We start from the raw sequence: 18,087 nt of genomic DNA, 5'->3' as shown, positions 1-18,087 counted from the left end.
CAGAAAATGGCACTTTACTCTTGACATTTTTCGGTTTTTTCAATTTTCTGGAAAATCCTATCATTAGATTTTTTTTAAAATACGATATTCTTGCTTAACTAACGTTTTTACATAGGGATTAAGCATTTAGAACGAAATCTAATGTAGGAAAATGGTACTTTACTCTTGACCGGTACGTTGGGACTTTGAAAATATTCGGGCGTTCCAATCGCTCGTCTGTTGCATCATAGCGCGTCTCGGCGCAATCGACCGATTCGCTCGACCCATTATTTTCGATTTACGGCTAAAATAAATTTTTCTCATTTTATTCAATAACATATTCTTGCTTAGATAACTTTTTTACATAGGGATTAAGCATTTAGAACGATATAATGTTTAAAATAAGGGCACTTTACTCTTGACATTTTACGGTTTTTTCAATTTTCTGAAAAATCCTACCATTAGATTTTTTTAAAAATACGATATTCTTGCTTAACTAACGTTTCTACATAGGGATTAAGCATTTAGAACGAAATCTAATGTCAGAAAATGGCACTTTACTCTTGACATTTTTCGGTTTTTTCAATTTTCTGGAAAATCCTATCATTAGATTTTTTTAAAAATACGATATTCTTGCTTAACTAACGTTTTTACATAGGGATTAAGCATTTAGAACGAAATCTAATGTAGGAAAATGGTACTTTACTCTTGATCGGTACGTTGGGACTTAGAAAATATTCGGCCGTACGCGGCGCGTCTCGGCGCTTCGAACAGCTCCGGTGTCCCCATTATTTTCGATTTACGGCTAAAATAAATTTTTCTAATTTTTTTCAATAACATATTCTTGCTTAAATAACTTTTTTACATAGGGATTAAGCATTTAGAACGATACATTGTTTAAAATAATGGCACTTTACTCTTGACATTTTACGGTTTTTTCAATTTTCTGAAAAATCCTATCATTAGATTTTTTTAAAAATACGATATTCTTGCTTAACTAACGTTTCTACATAGGGATTAAGCATTTAGAACGAAATCTAATGTCAGAAAATGGCACTTTACTCTTGACATTTTTCGGTTTTTTCAATTTTCTGGAAAATCCTATCATTAGATTTTTTTAAAAATACGATATTCTTGCTTAACTAACGTTTTTACATAGGGATTAAGCATTTAGAACGAAATCTAATGTAGGAAAATGGTACTTTACTCTTGATCGGTACGTTGGGACTTTGAAAATATTCGGGCGTTCCAATCGCTCGTCTGTTGCATCATAGCGCGTCTCGGCGCAATCGACCGATTCGCTCGACCCATTATTTTCGATTTACGGCTAAAATAAATTTTTCTCATTTTATTCAATAACATATTCTTGCTTAGATAACTTTTTTACATAGGGATTAAGCATTTAGAACGATATAATGTTTAAAATAAGGGCACTTTACTCTTGACATTTTACGGTTTTTTCAATTTTCTGAAAAATCCTACCATTAGATTTTTTTAAAAATACGATATTCTTGCTTAACTAACGTTTCTACATAGGGATTAAGCATTTAGAACGAAATCTAATGTCAGAAAATGGCACTTTACTCTTGACATTTTTCGGTTTTTTCAATTTTCTGGAAAATCCTATCATTAGATTTTTTTAAAAATACGATATTCTTGCTTAACTAACGTTTTTACATAGGGATTAAGCATTTAGAACGAAATCTAATGTAGGAAAATGGTACTTTACTCTTGATCGGTACGTTGGGACTTAGAAAATATTCGGCCGTACGCGGCGCGTCTCGGCGCTTCGAACAGCTCCGGTGTCCCCATTATTTTCGATTTACGGCTAAAATAAATTTTTCTCATTTTATTCAATAACATATTCTTGCTTAGATAACTTTTTTACATAGGGATTAAGCATTTAGAACGATATAATGTTTAAAATAAGGGCACTTTACTCTTGACATTTTACGGTTTTTTCAATTTTCTGAAAAATCCTACCATTAGATTTTTTTAAAAATACGATATTCTTGCTTAACTAACGTTTCTACATAGGGATTAAGCATTTAGAACGAAATCTAATGTCAGAAAATGGCACTTTACTCTAGACATTTTTCGGTTTTTTCAATTTTCTGGAAAATCCTATCATTAGATTTTTTTAAAAATACGATATTCTTGCTTAACTAACGTTTTTACATAGGGATTAAGCATTTAGAACGAAATCTAATGTAGGAAAATGGTACTTTACTCTTGACCGGTACTTTGGGACTTTGAAAATATTCGGGCGTTCCAATCGCTCGTCTGTTGCATCATAGCGCGTCTCGGCGCAATCGACCGATTCGCTCGACCCATTATTTTCGATTTACGGCTAAAATAAATTTTTCTCATTTTATTCAATAACATATTCTTGCTTAGATAACTTTTTTACATAGGGATTAAGCATTTAGAACGATATAATGTTTAAAATAAGGGCACTTTACTCTTGACATTTTACGGTTTTTTCAATTTTCTGAAAAATCCTATCATTAGATTTTTTTAAAAATACGATAATCTTGCATAACTAACGTTTCTACATAGGGATTAAGCATTTAGAACGAAATCTAATGTCAGAAAATGGCACTTTACTCTTGACATTTTTCGGTTTTTTCAATTTTCTGGAAAATCCTATCATTAGATTTTTTTTAAAATACGATATTCTTGCTTAACTAACGTTTTTACATAGGGATTAAGCATTTAGAACGAAATCTAATGTAGGAAAATGGTACTTTACTCTTGACCGGTACGTTGGGACTTTGAAAATATTCGGGCGTTCCAATCGCTCGTCTGTTGCATCATAGCGCGTCTCGGCGCAATCGACCGATTCGCTCGACCCATTATTTTCGATTTACGGCTAAAATAAATTTTTCTCATTTTATTCAATAACATATTCTTGCTTAGATAACTTTTTTACATAGGGATTAAGCATTTAGAACGATATAATGTTTAAAATAAGGGCACTTTACTCTTGACATTTTACGGTTTTTTCAATTTTCTGAAAAATCCTATCATTAGATTTTTTTAAAAATACGATAATCTTGCATAACTAACGTTTCTACATAGGGATTAAGCATTTAGAACGAAATCTAATGTCAGAAAATGGCACTTTACTCTTGACATTTTTCGGTTTTTTCAATTTTCTGGAAAATCCTATCATTAGATTTTTTTTAAAATACGATATTCTTGCTTAACTAACGTTTTTACATAGGGATTAAGCATTTAGAACGAAATCTAATGTAGGAAAATGGTACTTTACTCTTGACCGGTACGTTGGGACTTTGAAAATATTCGGGCGTTCCAATCGCTCGTCTGTTGCATCATAGCGCGTCTCGGCGCAATCGACCGATTCGCTCGACCCATTATTTTCGATTTACGGCTAAAATAAATTTTTCTCATTTTATTCAATAACATATTCTTGCTTAGATAACTTTTTTACATAGGGATTAAGCATTTAGAACGATATAATGTTTAAAATAAGGGCACTTTACTCTTGACATTTTACGGTTTTTTCAATTTTCTGAAAAATCCTATCATTAGATTTTTTTAAAAATACGATAATCTTGCTTAACTAACGTTTCTACATAGGGATTAAGCATTTAGAACGAAATCTAATGTCAGAAAATGGCACTTTACTCTTGACATTTTTCGGTTTTTTCAATTTTCTGGAAAATCCTATCATTAGATTTTTTTTAAAATACGATATTCTTGCTTAACTAACGTTTTTACATAGGGATTAAGCATTTAGAACGAAATCTAATGTAGGAAAATGGTACTTTACTCTTGACCGGTACGTTGGGACTTTGAAAATATTCGGGCGTTCCAATCGCTCGTCTGTTGCATCATAGCGCGTCTCGGCGCAATCGACCGATTCGCTCGACCCATTATTTTCGATTTACGGCTAAAATAAATTTTTCTCATTTTATTCAATAACATATTCTTGCTTAGATAACTTTTTTACATAGGGATTAAGCATTTAGAACGATATAATGTTTAAAATAAGGGCACTTTACTCTTGACATTTTACGGTTTTTTCAATTTTCTGAAAAATCCTACCATTAGATTTGTTTAAAAATACGATATTCTTGCTTAACTAACGTTTCTACATAGGGATTAAGCATTTAGAACGAAATCTAATGTCAGAAAATGGCACTTTACTCTTGACATTTTTCGGTTTTTTCAATTTTCTGGAAAATCCTATCATTAGATTTTTTTAAAAATACGATGTTCTTGCTTAACTAACGTTTTTACATAGGGATTAAGCATTTAGAACGAAATCTAATGTAGGAAAATGGTACTTTACTCTTGACATTTTTCGGTTTTTTCAATTTTCTGGAAAATCCTATCATTAGATTTTTTTTAAAATACGATATTCTTGCTTAACTAACGTTTTTACATAGGGATTAAGCATTTAGAACGAAATCTAATGTAGGAAAATGGTACTTTACTCTTGACCGGTACGTTGGGACTTTGAAAATATTCGGGCGTTCCAATCGCTCGTCTGTTGCATCATAGCGCGTCTCGGCGCAATCGACCGATTCGCTCGACCCATTATTTTCGATTTACGGCTAAAATAAATTTTTCTCATTTTATTCAATAACATATTCTTGCTTAGATAACTTTTTTACATAGGGATTAAGCATTTAGAACGATATAATGTTTAAAATAAGGGCACTTTACTCTTGACATTTTACGGTTTTTTCAATTTTCTGAAAAATCCTATCATTAGATTTTTTTAAAAATACGATAATCTTGCTTAACTAACGTTTCTACATAGGGATTAAGCATTTAGAACGAAATCTAATGTCAGAAAATGGCACTTTACTCTTGACATTTTTCGGTTTTTTCAATTTTCTGGAAAATCCTATCATTAGATTTTTTTTAAAATACGATATTCTTGCTTAACTAACGTTTTTACATAGGGATTAAGCATTTAGAACGAAATCTAATGTAGGAAAATGGTACTTTACTCTTGACCGGTACGTTGGGACTTTGAAAATATTCGGGCGTTCCAATCGCTCGTCTGTTGCATCATAGCGCGTCTCGGCGCAATCGACCGATTCGCTCGACCCATTATTTTCGATTTACGGCTAAAATAAATTTTTCTCATTTTATTCAATAACATATTCTTGCTTAGATAACTTTTTTACATAGGGATTAAGCATTTAGAACGATATAATGTTTAAAATAAGGGCACTTTACTCTTGACATTTTACGGTTTTTTCAATTTTCTGAAAAATCCTACCATTAGATTTGTTTAAAAATACGATATTCTTGCTTAACTAACGTTTCTACATAGGGATTAAGCATTTAGAACGAAATCTAATGTCAGAAAATGGCACTTTACTCTTGACATTTTTCGGTTTTTTCAATTTTCTGGAAAATCCTATCATTAGATTTTTTTAAAAATACGATGTTCTTGCTTAACTAACGTTTTTACATAGGGATTAAGCATTTAGAACGAAATCTAATGTAGGAAAATGGTACTTTACTCTTGACCGGTACGTTGGGACTTTGAAAATATTCGGGCGTTCCAATCGCTCGTCTGTTGCATCATAGCGCGTCTCGGCGCAATCGACCGATTCGCTCGACCCATTATTTTCGATTTACGGCTAAAATAAATTTTTCTCATTTTATTCAATAACATATTCTTGCTTAGATAACTTTTTTACATAGGGATTAAGCATTTAGAACGATATAATGTTTAAAATAAGGGCACTTTACTCTTGACATTTTACGGTTTTTTCAATTTTCTGAAAAATCCTACCATTAGATTTTTTTAAAAATACGATATTCTTGCTTAACTAACGTTTCTACATAGGGATTAAGCATTTAGAACGAAATCTAATGTCAGAAAATGGCACTTTACTCTTGACATTTTTCGGTTTTTTCAATTTTCTGGAAAATCCTATCATTAGATTTTTTTTAAAATACGATATTCTTGCTTAACTAACGTTTTTACATAGGGATTAAGCATTTAGAACGAAATCTAATGTAGGAAAATGGTACTTTACTCTTGACCGGTACGTTGGGACTTTGAAAATATTCGGGCGTTCCAATCGCTCGTCTGTTGCATCATAGCGCGTCTCGGCGCAATCGACCGATTCGCTCGACCCATTATTTTCGATTTACGGCTAAAATAAATTTTTCTCATTTTATTCAATAACATATTCTTGCTTAGATAACTTTTTTACATAGGGATTAAGCATTTAGAACGATATAATGTTTAAAATAAGGGCACTTTACTCTTGACATTTTACGGTTTTTTCAATTTTCTGAAAAATCCTACCATTAGATTTGTTTAAAAATACGATATTCTTGCTTAACTAACGTTTCTACATAGGGATTAAGCATTTAGAACGAAATCTAATGTCAGAAAATGGCACTTTACTCTTGACATTTTTCGGTTTTTCCAATTTTCTGGAAAATCCTATCATTAGATTTTTTTAAAAATACGATGTTCTTGCTTAACTAACGTTTTTACATAGGGATTAAGCATTTAGAACGAAATCTAATGTAGGAAAATGGTACTTTACTCTTGACCGGTACGTTGGGACTTTGAAAATATTCGGGCGTTCCAATCGCTCGTCTGTTGCATCATAGCGCGTCTCGGCGCAATCGACCGATTCGCTCGACCCATTATTTTCGATTTACGGCTAAAATAAATTTTTCTCATTTTATTCAATAACATATTCTTGCTTAGATAACTTTTTTACATAGGGATTAAGCATTTAGAACGATATAATGTTTAAAATAAGGGCACTTTACTCTTGACATTTTACGGTTTTTTCAATTTTCTGAAAAATCCTACCATTAGATTTTTTTAAAAATACGATATTCTTGCTTAACTAACGTTTCTACATAGGGATTAAGCATTTAGAACGAAATCTAATGTCAGAAAATGGCACTTTACTCTTGACATTTTTCGGTTTTTTCAATTTTCTGGAAAATCCTATCATTAGATTTTTTTTAAAATACGATATTCTTGCTTAACTAACGTTTTTACATAGGGATTAAGCATTTAGAACGAAATCTAATGTAGGAAAATGGTACTTTACTCTTGACCGGTACGTTGGGACTTTGAAAATATTCGGGCGTTCCAATCGCTCGTCTGTTGCATCATAGCGCGTCTCGGCGCAATCGACCGATTCGCTCGACCCATTATTTTCGATTTACGGCTAAAATAAATTTTTCTCATTTTATTCAATAACATATTCTTGCTTAGATAACTTTTTTACATAGGGATTAAGCATTTAGAACGATATAATGTTTAAAATAAGGGCACTTTACTCTTGACATTTTACGGTTTTTTCAATTTTCTGAAAAATCCTACCATTAGATTTGTTTAAAAATACGATATTCTTGCTTAACTAACGTTTCTACATAGGGATTAAGCATTTAGAACGAAATCTAATGTCAGAAAATGGCACTTTACTCTTGACATTTTTCGGTTTTTTCAATTTTCTGGAAAATCCTATCATTAGATTTTTTTAAAAATACGATGTTCTTGCTTAACTAACGTTTTTACATAGGGATTAAGCATTTAGAACGAAATCTAATGTAGGAAAATGGTACTTTACTCTTGACCGGTACGTTGGGACTTTGAAAATATTCGGGCGTTCCAATCGCTCGTCTGTTGCATCATAGCGCGTCTCGGCGCAATCGACCGATTCGCTCGACCCATTATTTTCGATTTACGGCTAAAATAAATTTTTCTCATTTTATTCAATAACATATTCTTGCTTAGATAACTTTTTTACATAGGGATTAAGCATTTAGAACGATATAATGTTTAAAATAAGGGCACTTTACTCTTGACATTTTACGGTTTTTTCAATTTTCTGAAAAATCCTACCATTAGATTTTTTTAAAAATACGATATTCTTGCTTAACTAACGTTTCTACATAGGGATTAAGCATTTAGAACGAAATCTAATGTCAGAAAATGGCACTTTACTCTTGACATTTTTCGGTTTTTTCAATTTTCTGGAAAATCCTATCATTAGATTTTTTTTAAAATACGATATTCTTGCTTAACTAACGTTTTTACATAGGGATTAAGCATTTAGAACGAAATCTAATGTAGGAAAATGGTACTTTACTCTTGACCGGTACGTTGGGACTTTGAAAATATTCGGGCGTTCCAATCGCTCGTCTGTTGCATCATAGCGCGTCTCGGCGCAATCGACCGATTCGCTCGACCCATTATTTTCGATTTACGGCTAAAATAAATTTTTCTCATTTTATTCAATAACATATTCTTGCTTAGATAACTTTTTTACATAGGGATTAAGCATTTAGAACGATATAATGTTTAAAATAAGGGCACTTTACTCTTGACATTTTACGGTTTTTTCAATTTTCTGAAAAATCCTACCATTAGATTTGTTTAAAAATACGATATTCTTGCTTAACTAACGTTTCTACATAGGGATTAAGCATTTAGAACGAAATCTAATGTCAGAAAATGGCACTTTACTCTTGACATTTTTCGGTTTTTTCAATTTTCTGGAAAATCCTATCATTAGATTTTTTTAAAAATACGATATTCTTGCTTAACTAACGTTTCTACATAGGGATTAAGCATTTAGAACGAAATCTAATGTAGGAAAATGGTACTTTACTCTTGATCGGTACGGTGGGACTTTGAAAATATTCGGGCGTTCCAATCGCTCGTCTGTTGCATCATAGCGCGTCTCGGCGCAATCGACCGATTCGCTCGACCCATTATTTTCGATTTACGGCTAAAATAAATTTTTCTAATTTTTTTCAATAACATATTCTTGCTTAAATAACTTTTTTACATAGGGATTAAGCATTTAGAACGATACATTGTTTAAAATAAGGGCACTTTACTCTTGACATTTTACGGTTTTTTCAATTTTCTGGAAAATCCTATCATTAGATTTTTTTAAAAATACGATATTCTTGCTTAACTAATGTTTCTACATAGGGATTAATCATTTAGAACGAAATCTAATGTCAGAAAATGGCACTTTACTCTTGACATTTTTCGGTTTTTTCAATTTTCTGGAAAATCCTATCATTAGATTTTTTTAAAAATACGATATTCTTGCTTAACTAACGTTTCTACATAGGGATTAAGCATTTAGAACGAAATCTAATGTAGGAAAATGGTACTTTACTCTTGATCGGTACGGTGGGACTTTGAAAATATTCGGGCGTTCCAATCGCTCGTCTGTTGCATCATAGCGCGTCTCGGCGCAATCGACCGATTCGCTCGACCCATTATTTTCGATTTACGGCTAAAATAAATTTTTCTCATTTTATTCAATAACATATTCTTGCTTAGATAACTTTTTTACATAGGGATTAAGCATTTAGAACGATATAATGTTTAAAATAAGGGCACTTTACTCTTGACATTTTACGGTTTTTTCAATTTTCTGAAAAATCCTATCATTAGATTTTTTTAAAAATACGATATTCTTGCTTAACTAACGTTTCTACATAGGGATTAAGCATTTAGAACGAAATCTAATGTCAGAAAATGGCACTTTACTCTTGACATTTTTCGGTTTTTTCAATTTTCTGGAAAATCCTATCATTAGATTTTTTTAAAAATACGATATTCTTGCTTAACTAACGTTTTTACATAGGGATTAAGCATTTAGAACGAAATCTAATGTAGGAAAATGGTACTTTACTCTTGATCGGTACGTTGGGACTTTGAAAATATTCGGGCGTTCCAATCGCTCGTCTGTTGCATCATAGCGCGTCTCGGCGCAATCGACCGATTCGCTCGACCCATTATTTTCGATTTACGGCTAAAATAAATTTTTCTAATTTTTTTCAATAACATATTCTTGCTTAAATAACTTTTTTACATAGGGATTAAGCATTTAGAACGATACATTGTTTAAAATAAGGGCACTTTACTCTTGACATTTTACGGTTTTTTCAATTTTCTGGAAAATCCTATCATTAGATTTTTTTAAAAATACGATATTCTTGCTTAACTAATGTTTCTACATAGGGATTAATCATTTAGAACGAAATCTAATGTCAGAAAATGGCACTTTACTCTTGACATTTTTCGGTTTTTTCAATTTTCTGGAAAATCCTATCATTAGATTTTTTTAAAAATACGATATTCTTGCTTAACTAACGTTTCTACATAGGGATTAAGCATTTAGAACGAAATCTAATGTAGGAAAATGGTACTTTACTCTTGATCGGTACGGTGGGACTTTGAAAATATTCGGGCGTTCCAATCGCTCGTCTGTTGCATCATAGCGCGTCTCGGCGCAATCGACCGATTCGCTCGACCCATTATTTTCGATTTACGGCTAAAATAAATTTTTCTCATTTTATTCAATAACATATTCTTGCTTAGATAACTTTTTTACATAGGGATTAAGCATTTAGAACGATATAATGTTTAAAATAAGGGCACTTTACTCTTGACATTTTACGGTTTTTTCAATTTTCTGAAAAATCCTATCATTAGATTTTTTTAAAAATACGATATTCTTGCTTAACTAACGTTTCTACATAGGGATTAAGCATTTAGAACGAAATCTAATGTCAGAAAATGGCACTTTACTCTTGACATTTTTCGGTTTTTTCAATTTTCTGGAAAATCCTATCATTAGATTTTTTTAAAAATACGATATTCTTGCTTAACTAACGTTTCTACATAGGGATTAAGCATTTAGAACGAAATCTAATGCAGGAAAATGGTACTTTACTCTTGATCGGTACGGTGGGACTTTGAAAATATTCGGGCGTTCCAATCGCTCGTCTGTTGCATCATAGCGCGTCTCGGCGCAATCGACCGATTCGCTCGACCCATTATTTTCGATTTACGGCTAAAATAAATTTTTCTAATTTTTTTCAATAACATATTCTTGCTTAAATAACTTTTTTACATAGGGATTAAGCATTTAGAACGATACATTGTTTAAAATAAGGGCACTTTACTCTTGACATTTTACGGTTTTTTCAATTTTCTGAAAAATCCTATCATTAGATTTTTTTAAAAATACGATATTCTTGCTTAACTAACGTTTCTACATAGGGATTAAGCATTTAGAACGAAATCTAATGTCAGAAAATGGCACTTTACTCTTGACATTTTTCGGTTTTTTCAATTTTCTGGAAAATCCTATCATTAGATTTTTTTAAAAATACGATATTCTTGCTTAACTAACGTTTCTACATAGGGATTAAGCATTTAGAACGAAATCTAATGTAGGAAAATGGTACTTTACTCTTGATCGGTACGTTGGGACTTTGAAAATATTCGGGCGTTCCAATCGCTCGTCTGTTGCATCATAGCGCGTCTCGGCGCAATCGACCGATTCGCTCGACCCATTATTTTCGATTTACGGCTAAAATAAATTTTTCTCATTTTATTCAATAAGATATTCTTGCTTAGATAACTTTTTTACATAGGGATTAAGCATTTAGAACGATATAATGTTTAAAATAAGGGCACTTTACTCTTGACATTTTACGGTTTTTTCAATTTTCTGAAAAATCCTATCATTAGATTTTTTTAAAAATACGATATTCTTGCTTAACTAACGTTTCTACATAGGGATTAAGCATTTAGAACGAAATCTAATGTCAGAAAATGGCACTTTACTCTTGACATTTTTCGGTTTTTTCAATTTTCTGGAAAATCCTATCATTAGATTTTTTTAAAAATACGATATTGTTGCTTAACTAACGTTTCTACATAGGGATTAAGCATTTAGAACGAAATCTAATGCAGGAACATGGTACTTTACTCTTGATCGGTACGGTGGGACTTTGAAAATATTCGGGCGTTCCAATCGCTCGTCTGTTGCATCATAGCGCGTCTCGGCGCAATCGACCGATTCGCTCGACCCATTATTTTCGATTTACGGCTAAAATAAATTTTTCTAATTTTTTTCAATAACATATTCTTGCTTAAATAACTTTTTTACATAGGGATTAAGCATTTAGAACGATACATTGTTTAAAATAATGGCACTTTACTCTTGACATTTTACGGTTTTTTCAATTTTCTGAAAAATCCTATCATTAGATTTTTTTAAAAATACGATATTCTTGCTTAACTAACGTTTCTACATAGGGATTAAGCATTTAGAACGAAATCTAATGTCAGAAAATGGCACTTTACTCTTGACATTTTTCGGTTTTTTCAATTTTCTGGAAAATCCTATCATTAGATTTTTTTAAAAATACGATATTCTTGCTTAACTAACGTTTTTACATAGGGATTAAGCATTTAGAACGAAATCTAATGTAGGAAAATGGTACTTTACTCTTGATCGGTACGTTGGGACTTAGAAAATATTCGGCCGTACGCGGCGCGTCTCGGCGCTTCGAACAGCTCCGGTGTCCCCATTATTTTCGATTTACGGCTAAAATAAATTTTTCTAATTTTTTTCGATTACATATTCTTGCTTAAATAACTTTTTTACATAGGGATTAAGCATTTAGAACGACATGTTGTTTAAAATAATGGTACTTTACTCTTGTGATTTTTCGGTTTTTTTTGATTATTTTGAAAAATAAATTTTTGTAATTTTTTTAAATGCGATATTCGTGATCAGTGAACGATTTCACATATGGATTAAGCATTTAGAATCGTGCGGACGCGTTATTAAAAAAGTTTACTCGATGCGATGGGACTTTAAAAAGTTTGTGAAAATTTTCATATTGGGAAAAAATGTGTAATTTTTTGTCTAGTTTACGGTAGTGTAATTTATTTTAATGTTTACTATAAAAATTTTTTTCGTTCGTTCACGCGCTATGTTACAACAGCACGGCCGGGCGGTCTGTTGCCGCAGCGGTTTACACTCATAAGCGCGCGTGCTATTCGGCCGGCGGCGCCGGCGTCCTTGCCGGCCGTTCGGTATCTATAAGAGATACACGGTCCGTGCGAGGCGGACGGAGCAGAGCGGGTTTTGGGCCAATTCTACGATCTCGGTCGAGAAGCTGTCTCAGAGCTCCTTCGGGGCTTCGGTCCTGACTGTTTCGTGCCGTTTACGTTACGGACTTTTCTCCACACAGCGTGGCCACGGGTCGGTGTCTTTGACCGAATGGCCCATATGTGGCAAGCCCTACGGGGTTGGTTACCCGTATGCACTTTGTATGTATACTCGTACTCACTGAGCAATCGACTCTTCTGTCCGAGCGATGGAAAAATTTTTTAAAATGCATCTGTAAGATTTGGAAGCAAATCGTACCAATTGAAAACTGTGGCTAAAATGAAATAGCCCAGTGGAGAGAGAAAACTATCAAAAAACTGATTTTTTAAATCAAGAGGTGTCAGAAATCGAAATGCCTAGCGCGAGCGGAAGAACACGCTTTCTCGCCAGTCCAGCATGTGTCCTGTCCGTTCTTCCTCGGCTTGCCGATTTTGCCCAGATCAGAGGTTTCGTGCTTCCGGCGGTCAGAAGATCAGCGTGAGCGTACGCGCTTCCACGACTATGGCATCACCCATGTACTTTTTCCTTTGAATATATTTGAGTACATAAAAAATATTAAAACATATAGAGAGAACTGTGTCTTGGATCTTAAAAATTTGTCAATAGCGATGATATATTATTACTTAACTTGAAGTATTTGTACGTTTTAGCTGGGACGTACATTTATCTTACAAGATGTTAATAGCGAGACTCTTGAAGATAAAATTATCTTGTGATTTTATGAAGGCAAAGATAGAAACGTACGAAGCTGGCGTACGTAGAAAAATGTGATTTTATGATAGAACAAAAATATAATACGTACGTTTTTGGGCGTACGGTAAAATATCTGTATGGTAGAAAAATGAAAGAAATTGAGCGTTAAAGAAGATATGTTACAAGCGCGGAATGTGGCAAAACTTGTACATATTTGAAAGAGAAAAATGGTGTGTCGACCTGACATATATATATGAAACAGGCGACGATGGAAAAGGATTTAAATTTTGTCCATTTTATATATACATATTGTATAGTTCCCTGGTTGATCCTGCCAGTAGTCATATGCTTGTCTCAAAGATTAAGCCATGCATGTCTCAGTACATGCCGTATTAAGGTGAAACCGCGAATGGCTCATTAAATCAGTTATGGTTTCTTAGATCGTACTAAAATTTACTTGGATAACTGTGGTAATTCTAGAGCTAATACATGCAAAACAGAGTTCCGACCAGAGATGGTAGGAACGCTTTTATTAGATCAAAACCAATCGGTGGCGGGTGTTTACACTCGTCCATCGTTTGCTTTGGTGACTCTGAATAACTTTGTGCTGATCGCATGGTCTTATAGCACCGGCGACGCATCTTTCAAATGTCTGCCTTATCAACTGTCGATGGTAGGTTCTGCGCCTACCATGGTTGTAACGGGTAACGGGGAATCAGGGTTCGATTCCGGAGAGGGAGCCTGAGAAACGGCTACCACATCCAAGGAAGGCAGCAGGCGCGCAAATTACCCACTCCCGGCACGGGGAGGTAGTGACGAAAAATAACGATACGGGACTCATCCGAGGCCCCGTAATCGGAATGAGTACACTTTAAATCCTTTAACGAGGATCCATTGGAGGGCAAGTCTGGTGCCAGCAGCCGCGGTAATTCCAGCTCCAATAGCGTATATTAAAGTTGTTGCGGTTAAAAAGCTCGTAGTTGAATCTGTGTGTCACAGTGTCGGTTCATCGCTCGCGGTGTTTAACTGGCATTATGTGGTACGTCCTACCGGTGGGCTTTGCTCTTCACGGGGCGGTCCAACTAATATCCCATCGCGGTGCTCTTCACTGAGTGTCGAGGTGGGCCGGTACGTTTACTTTGAACAAATTAGAGTGCTCAAAGCAGGCTACCTTCGCCTGAATACTGTGTGCATGGAATAATGGAATAGGACCTCGGTTCTATTTTGTTGGTTTTCGGAACCCCGAGGTAATGATTAATAGGGACAGATGGGGGCATTCGTATTGCGACGTTAGAGGTGAAATTCTTGGATCGTCGCAAGACGGACAGAAGCGAAAGCATTTGCCAAAAATGTTTTCATTAATCAAGAACGAAAGTTAGAGGTTCGAAGGCGATCAGATACCGCCCTAGTTCTAACCATAAACGATGCCAGCTAGCGATCCGCCGAAGTTCCTACGATGACTCGGCGGGCAGCTTCCGGGAAACCAAAGCTTTTGGGTTCCGGGGGAAGTATGGTTGCAAAGCTGAAACTTAAAGGAATTGACGGAAGGGCACCACCAGGAGTGGAGCCTGCGGCTTAATTTGACTCAACACGGGAAACCTCACCAGGCCCGGACACCGGAAGGATTGACAGATTGATAGCTCTTTCTTGATTCGGTGGGTGGTGGTGCATGGCCGTTCTTAGTTGGTGGAGCGATTTGTCTGGTTAATTCCGATAACGAACGAGACTCTAGCCTGCTAAATAGACGTAATTATGGTATCTCGAAGGCTCTCGGCTTCTGCCGGTGGGGTTTTTACTACCAACGTACAAACAAATCTTCTTAGAGGGACAGGCGGCTTCTAGCCGCACGAGATTGAGCAATAACAGGTCTGTGATGCCCTTAGATGTTCTGGGCCGCACGCGCGCTACACTGAAGGAATCAGCGTGTGTTCCCTGGCCGAAAGGCCCGGGTAACCCGCTGAACCTCCTTCGTGCTAGGGATTGGGGCTTGCAATTATTCCCCATGAACGAGGAATTCCCAGTAAGCGCGAGTCATAAGCTCGCGTTGATTACGTCCCTGCCCTTTGTACACACCGCCCGTCGCTACTACCGATTGAATGATTTAGTGAGGTCTTCGGACTGGTGCGCGGCAATGTTTCGGCATTGCCGATGATGCCGGGAAGATGACCAAACTTGATTATTTAGAGGAAGTAAAAGTCGTAACAAGGTTTCCGTAGGTGAACCTGCGGAAGGATCATTACAATGTTCCAATATATCTCAAAGAGAGAGGAGAGGAGGAGAGAAAATGAATTCGATTAGTTTGTGGATAAGAATTCATATAAAAAAAAAAGATATTGTTGAGCCCGCCAGATCATTCGTGCGTGATTTACACGGCCAGACGTGTGTACTACACGTATTAGGCCTTTGATCTGCGTTGCGTAGGCCACAACAAATCTTTCAAAGAGAGAGAGATATATGTGTTGTTGGGGTTTGTGATTATGAAGGTGCCCCAACGCACAAAAATATATAAAAATGTACAAAGTTGGGATGTGGTGTGGTGGAGAAGAGTTGGGCCCGACCAGATCATTCGTGCGTGATTTACACGGCAGACGTGTGTACTACACGTATTAGGCCTTTGATCTGCGTTGCGTAGGCCATCTTCCTTCCAAGACACACACGTGTTGGGGTTTGTGTGATTTTATGATAGTGCCTCAACACGGAAAAATAAGCGTACGAGAAGAGTTGGGCCCGACCAGATCATTCGTGCGTGATTTATACACGGCCAGACGCGTATTATATTACACGTATTAGGCCTTTGATCTGCGTTGCGTAGGCCATCTTCTCGATAGAGAGAAAGCCAATGTATTCTTTTTTCTTTCTTTACACACACACACACACAGTTGTAGTAGGACAGGGAGGGATGCGAGCGTGCTAATCACGCTTCCTCAAGTCTTCGCTGTGGTGTAAAAAAAAAAAAGAAAAAAAGGAATCGTTGGGAAAGTCCAAAGGACGAAAATATCGGGCAGTCTGAAGATAACTTAATGCTCGTTTACATTGGTATCAAGAGAGACCGGCTTGTGTAGCTCGTTTCAATGCTGTGTCGTTGTCATTGACACCCTACTCTGTTGCGCGCTAGTGGCAGCATGAGCGTGGGACGTATATATATATGACACCCAGCTAGAGCCGGCCGTGAGTCCGTCCGGTGTAAATAACGACGAAAGGAGAGAGAAACTTTTCGAATCCAGTATCGGGTTGATAATTGTCCAGTTTGAATATCCATATCCCCGTCGTTTTTGGAGGTGATATACTCTCTGTGTTTCTTCGATAGAAGGCTTTTCAATGTTCTATTCGCTCCGACCGTCGAACTTGCAAGAAAACAGTGGTTTTGGATTTGCTCGTACATATATATATGGTTTCGACGGAAATATCTCGTTCTTTAAGGGACAATTATGTCGTTGTACGACGACTCCCGAATCTCCTTCGCGCGCTGGTTGGAGCTCTTCGGGTATCGGCTTGTTCCGAAATATAACACAAAAATGTGGTGGATAGCAAATACACATTATATATATATGAGAGAATAAAAGGGAAAAATTACCCTGAACGGTGGATCACTTGGCTCGTGGGTCGATGAAGAACGCAGCTAATTGCGCGTCAACGTGTGAACTGCAGGACACATGAACATCGACATTTCGAACGCACATTGCGGTCCACGGATACAATTCCTGGACCACGCCTGGCTGAGGGTCGTTTACGTACTTATAAACTGCTTGCGTTGATGGCACTTGTTGCCTATATACGTACGAGCGAATGGTGGGCGCTTCGTCGGCGTTTGTCGCGGTCCTATGAATATTGAGAAATTTTACGTACGTCTAACAGTCTTCGAGAGAGATGGAAATCGTGTTCGAACTAGCGTGAGTGTGGAAGGCGGTGTCGTGTGTCGTATATGTTTTATATACGTCCGCCCGTCTGAAACACCGCTTCGAAGCGGTGACAAAATCTTTTTCGGGACGATTCGTATTCGTAGAACTATCGAGATTTCACTGGTACATTTTCAACGCGCTCCCGACGTCGCCTGAAATGAAACGAGATGGGTTTAACCCACGAAAGCGTACTACACGAGTCTGTCCTATGTGAAGACTGTGTACAGAGATCGAACGAACGCATGAAAGAAATTGAACGAAAGAACACATAACCCGCAAAAATATAGAGTAGAATTGTGACCGTTGCTTCGAATTTGAATTTATATGTATATATATATCATAGCCCCAGGGAGTGGAACCTATGAGTGTGGAAGGATGTCTCTTACCGTTATGTTGCCAGAGGAAAAAAAGTCTCTCTCTTCGTACGACACATTTGTGTACGAATTGTATCGATGGCTATATAGATCCGATGTTGCACATATTCTGAGTAAAGAACACCCCACCCGGGTTACCGTCCTAAAACTCTTCTATTGGTGTGGCTATGATGTGTGTGT

The 18,087-nt window shown here is 35.9% G+C and overlaps 2 non-coding genes across 2 annotated transcripts; both read left to right on the top strand.

The window, feature by feature from the left end:
* Positions 1-13,952: 13,952 nt before the first annotated feature.
* On the top strand, positions 13,953-15,873 carry LOC143262112 (small subunit ribosomal RNA). The gene has a single exon (XR_013036045.1). It is a non-coding gene; the product is annotated as a small subunit ribosomal RNA (ribosomal RNA).
* A 1,332-nt stretch (positions 15,874-17,205) lies between these two features.
* Positions 17,206-17,360, top strand: LOC143262126 (5.8S ribosomal RNA). Its single transcript, XR_013036057.1, has one exon. It is a non-coding gene; the product is annotated as a 5.8S ribosomal RNA (ribosomal RNA).
* Positions 17,361-18,087: the final 727 nt, after the last annotated feature.

This window comes from Megalopta genalis, unplaced genomic scaffold, assembly GCF_051020955.1.
Source record: "Megalopta genalis isolate 19385.01 unplaced genomic scaffold, iyMegGena1_principal scaffold0091, whole genome shotgun sequence".
NCBI classification, from domain to species: domain Eukaryota; kingdom Metazoa; phylum Arthropoda; class Insecta; order Hymenoptera; family Halictidae; genus Megalopta; species Megalopta genalis.
The sequence above is the reverse complement of the archived record's forward strand: the minus strand, read 5'-3'. Positions and strand labels throughout refer to the sequence as shown.